Genomic DNA, 6075 nt, shown 5'->3' on the forward strand with positions numbered 1-6075 from the left:
GGGGGAACAAACGGTTCTCCAGACGGCTGCTCGAATCGCCGTCCCTGGCACTGTCTGTTTTAACGCCCAATGTTTTACGTAACTGGCTCCTAGCGGTCTCCTGTATGCACTGATTCATGTTACGCACTCCTTTAAAACACGAAGGCCACAAAGAAAATGAACCAGCATTAAAAAAAACTAAAAAAGCATAAAACCCCTCGTACTTCTTTTTCTTGTTTTACTGGTGGCTTAGCACCGATTCTCAAGGAGAACTCACCCTGCCGTCACTCAGTGGGCAAACTTCACTATAAATAATAATAATAATAATAATAATAATAATAATAATAAATAATAATAATAATAATAATAATAATAATAATAATAAATAATAATAATAATAATAATAATAATAATAATTTCCACCATGAGATGATGGTGGGGATCAGGAAACAAAGCTCTGAGGTACAGCGTGACGGGTTCCTGACCACCTACAGCAGCAGCCACAGAGTGGGGAAAGAACACAGCAATCAAAAGAGAAACACAAATGCACAGAAATGATCCCTATCACAACATGTTAAGCACAATGCCTTAGATTATCACAGTGTTGAAATATAGGGCATGACGGGCAAACAAATAAAAAAACAAGCTCATAGTATTAAGAAAAAAGCACGGAGTAAAGGGAGCAACTACACTAATCATCTGCGAAAAAAGGGTGACCTCACTTCACTCAACGACAACTTGTCCCAATCAATACCTTCAGCTAAAAACAGATTAAATAATTTGGGAACAGCACATTTTAGCATTTGTGTGCCATAGTTTGTTCTCGGTGCGACCACCTCCCAACATTCGGCTTCGTGGGTTGGGGAATTAGGAATGGGTTTCGAGATTTGTCCAAGATTTATAAAAGAAAGTTCGTATTTTTAACTTGCTCCACTTTTAGGCTAGTGGCAAGCCTCTAATCATATAACGTGTGGAAATTTATGACATTTTTTTTTTAATAAGCTGGCTGCATGAAAGTCAATCAGGTTATCTCCCATAGTTCTAAGTGCTTTTGCAACACATGCAGCTTTTCCAGATTAGTAAAAGTCGTTGTACCCCAAACTAAGTGGCAGTAATTTAAGTGGGAGTGCAATAGAGAATTATATAATAATAATTTTACTTTTTCTGGCAAAATATAACGATGACGATTTAACATGCCCACAGCCCGGGATAGCTTTGGAATAAGGCAGTTTATATGATTTTCTTACCTCAGAAAAGCTAACACCTAAGAGCTTAAATGAGTTTACCATTTCAATCTTGCTGGAATTTAAATCTAGGTCTTTTGTGATGTTTACAAGTTTATTTATAGGACAAAAGAGCATGGCTTTTGATTTCTTCACATTTATTGTGAAGTGTGTCATATACTCTGAAGTAAGACTAGTGTGTCATATATTCTTAAGTAACTAACGATTTTGACGTTCTCGCACTCCAGTCTGACCTTGACAGTATTTCTCGTTGGTGTGATGAATGGCAAATGGAACTCAATATTAGCAAGTGCAAATTCATGAGAGTATCAGGTCAAAATAATACCTGTCCCTCGTACCATATAAGAACTGTTGAGCTGGAATCCGTGTCCTCATTTAGATATCTTGGTGTTCATATCACCTTTCATGGAACATTCATATCGAATATATAATTAAAAACGCTAACCGCATGTTGGGCTTTCTAAAAAGGAACTTCTCTCTTGCCCCACTGTCCTTAAAATTACTTCTTTACAAATCATTGGTCCGTAGTAAACTTGAGTATTCTTCCGCTAGCTGGGACCCCGGTGTAACGCTTGCATTATCATTAGAAGCTGCTCAAAACCGTTCTGTTCGATTCATATTACATAACTATCATCGCACATCTAGCGTAACAGCAATAAAAAATACCCTAAGCTTGCCTGACCTCTCCCTACGTAGAAAAATATCTCGTCTATGTTTATTTCATAAAATTTACCACCATAATGCCAATCTTCGTCAGCATCTGTTAACACAACCATCACACGTCTCATCACGTTTCGACCATCACAATAAAGTTGGCATACCTCAGTGTCGCACCTCAAGCTTTCATCAGTCTTTCGTACACATGATCACTGGAATGGAATCGCCTTCCCGTACCTGTGGCCAACATAGCCGAAAGTGCCGGATTCAAAGCTGCACTCTGCGAGTATTTTTTTGAAATTTGGTTGACAGTGTTTTATTTTAACAATGTTCTGTTTTTGGTTTTTTATGCTTACCTGCCTAATTACTGTTTGTCTTTGTGTGCAATTAGATGTGTGTGTCCACTCCCCTCTATAATGCCTTCGGGCCCGGAGGGAATGAATAAATAAATAAATAAATAAATTTGCAACGATTTTTCATCACTCCATATTTCTAATCTAGACAGAGTCAGGTTTGCCATATCAATTAAGGTATCGGCATTATTTGAAGTAAAGAGTATACTTGTGGCGTGAGCTTAGTTGACAAATTTTGCATTTGTATTAATATTGGTGATATCATTAACATATATATTAAAAAGGAAAGGACCCAAAATACTACCCTATGGTACGCCAGAAAGAAGAGGTTTTTTTATGGATGAGTTTTTATTAATACTGACATATTGCACCCGATGCCCCAGATACGACCGTATTAACTCTAATGAGTGCCCTCGAATTCCATAATTATCTCATTTAGAAAGTAGAATTTGATGATTGAGACGGTCGAAAGCCTTAGTAAAGTCTATGAATACTCCAAGGGTCATCAATTTGTTTTCAAAGCTTTGCAAAATGAATTCTTCTTGAACGAGTAGGGCATATTCCGTAGGTATGTGCTTTCTAAAACCATACTGCGACGCTGGTATCAAGTCATACTTATTAGAAAAGTTGGTTAATCGGGTATGAATGACCTTTTCGAGTGCCTCGGAAAACACTGGCAATATTGAGATGGATCTGGAATTTCCCATTTCATTTACGCTTTCTTTTTTATGCATTACTGAGACTTTAGCAATCTGCATACGCTTAGAAAATACTCTTGTGGCTAGAGAAATATTAAATATGTGAGTTATCACATGTGCTAACAAATGAAGCACGTGCTTTACAGGCCTTATTTGAATACCATTCACGTCACAGCTTCCACTATTTTTAAGGTGCAAAAATACACTCACCACTTCTGGTTCGACCACAGGGTCTAAAATATCGTGTCACTCTCTCTTTTATCGCAGAAAACCGCAGATTTACTTGTTGCAGACGTACTCACAACATTTACAAAATGTTCGTTAAAAGCATTTACCCATGAGCAACCAGTAGTTCAGTGCCGTTATGCATAATTTTTTTCGATAGAATTGGATGGGAGATCACGATGAGAAAGAGAGTTTAGCTGCTTCCACATGACGTCTGCACGACCCTGTGCGGCTTTGAACATATCGAAATGATAACGCTGTCTCGCACGCCGTAGTTCTTTCGCTAAGTTGTTGCGATAGTTTTTTGAATATTGATAGATCATTCTGGTCTCTTGACTTTGCGAATTTACCATATAAAACGTTTTTTGTGTTAATCTTACAAAGCAGCTCTGGAGTTATACAAGGTTTTCTTATGCGTTTATTTGTTTTTGTAAGTGTGAAAGTATGCCTTGTACGAACTAAGAAATAATTTAATAAAAGTGCTGTAAGCACCATCGGCCCTAAGTTCGCAAAGTATGCTATTTCAATTTGTCTTTGAGACAGCGATCTCGAAGGCGTCTAGTCGATCTAAAGTTATTTTTGGAATCAGTGTCTGCTTCGTTTTGCAGACCTTTTTCGGGACGTTTTTAAGAGAAATAAATATAGAGAGGTAGTCACTCTGATCACAACCAATGACACCGGCCTTTCTATATTCAACAGAGCTATTCGAATTGAACAAATATATTAGCGTTTCCGATAAAAGAGTAACACGTGTAGGTTTATTGACAACATTTGCACAGCCATTTGCACTCATTAGCGATTCTAAAGTCCTTCTAACAGCGGTATCAGCACTCATATTGACGTTAAAATCTCCACCACATATTACAACACACTTTTCTTTATTAACAAAATCAAAAAAAAATTCAGAAAATTAAAAAAAACGATTCAACGTTGCCATTTGATGGTGTGTAGACCGCTGCGAAAATATGCTTATTATTACGTATACACAGCGTTTCGTAATCAGGAGTGATAACACTGTAATCACTTCCTAATTCATAAAGAACATACTTTGTCAGTATCTCTAAACCACCACCGCGTTTTACGGTACGATTTATATAAAAATAACGGTACAATGGCAGTCTTAGTATATCAGTCTCTTCGGTGTACCATGTTTCAGTAAGCATTATTACCTCAAAATCAAAACCAAGTTCGTCCAAAAGCAATGCGAGTTTGACAGCTTTGTTGCTGTTGTTGTTGTTGTTTTTTTTTTTTTTTTTTTTTTTTTTTTTTGCCGACCTAACATTTAAGTGAAAGCACCTCATAGACGATATGTAGTCCGCACCAAGAGTACTTTTCAAAGTTTTTCGGTAGTACAAGGCGTTTATTTGACAAAGCTGAGTTTCAGGAATGTACCGGAGTATTGATTGTTTTTAGAGTCCTTATGAAGATGCAGTGAAGGTCGTAGGACCCTCGGATTTTGCCCTGAAAGCGCTGGATATATTTAACGAAATTCAGAAATATTACTATTTTGAATGTTTTCAGCGTATTTTTGTGCAATTTTCAAAATAAAATTACTTAAAGGACAAAAGTGACAAAACGAATGGTAGTACACGCTAGGGGAGTCTGATATCTTCATTTTAAGACTCCGACTGCGAGATTAAACGTCTTTGTATTTGCGTACTTGTGTAGATATACATGACAGGGCCGTTTCCGCTAGGTTCAACGCGATGTAGACACAGGCACAAAAAGCCCCGAAACAGAGCATCTGTTTCTGCTGTTTTCACGAGCTTGTGCGTACGGCGACTCGCAGCACGAGTCCTTTGCTTGAAACCACCTAAATCAGTTTTGCCGTTTTGCCGGAAAAGGATCTGTGATATTTCTGTTTGCTGCACCATGCAAAAAGTAGAACCGATGAGAGGCTACGCATGTATGACGTAGTGATGCCATGGCACCGTGCTGTGCCTCGCTGCCACGTGACGAGCTTTCGCTTTCAATTTTAGTGACCGCGGCCGATGCCACGACCTGTGCAACCAATCAAGCGGTAAGAACGTGCCACATAACCAGTGTTGTGCCCGTTACCGAACAAAAGTAACGAAATAGCGTTACTCGTTAGTTTGGTAAAAAGTAACCCGTTATCGAGCTCCGTTACTCTTTTACAAACGTAACGATGTACCGTTACCGTTACTTTTCAAAAATAACGAACGTTACTTTTACGTTACTTTTCTGTTCGAGTTCATATGTTTGGCAGAGATGTATGATAAGCCTCCTTAACAAGCTTGGATAAAGATAAAAATTTACAGAGTGGTTTCATAGCGTTTCGATGCGCGAAGCAGCTTAATTTTCGGCATGGAGATTAGGCATTGAAACTGTAAATTACCTGATTCTGTCTCCTTTAGTTGATACATTTCATTCAGACCTGCTGGCCATGGCGACGGACTTTCGTTATTCATGCCCATCTCACGCGCAGAATGAATCGGAGATGTTAGTCAATCGGCTTTTATAAACTACAGCATGCGAACGAGGACTGCTGGAACACAACCAGCCAACCAACACCCCTCATCTGTACGCCGGTTTTAGTAACAGTCCGGTTCCTACTATTACCAGAGACTGATTTACTTCACTAACTGGAACAGGACACCGGTTACCAGCACACTGGCTATAACCACTTGCTGCCCCTTACCAGCAGTAGCTCTTAGTGTTTCTGTGAAAAAATAAAAAAGGTTTCGTGTTTGTAAGTTTTCTTTCCAGGTTTAAAACTTTTTTTATTTTTTTTTATCATGACCTTAGGAAAATAAAGACTAATCAAGCGAAAGATTCTTCTATGTACAAAAGTGGGTCAGGAACTTTCAGGCAGCGAGGGTAAAAATATTCCACACAGGGTGTTTCTTTTCTTTTTTTTTTTCTTTTTTTTTAAACTAGAGAAATGAGCAAATCGCTTCG

The sequence above is a fragment of the Ixodes scapularis genome, unplaced genomic scaffold (genome assembly GCF_016920785.2).
Source record: "Ixodes scapularis isolate PalLabHiFi unplaced genomic scaffold, ASM1692078v2 PGA_scaffold3__209_contigs__length_174095766, whole genome shotgun sequence".
Taxonomy (NCBI): Eukaryota; Metazoa; Arthropoda; class Arachnida; order Ixodida; family Ixodidae; genus Ixodes; species Ixodes scapularis.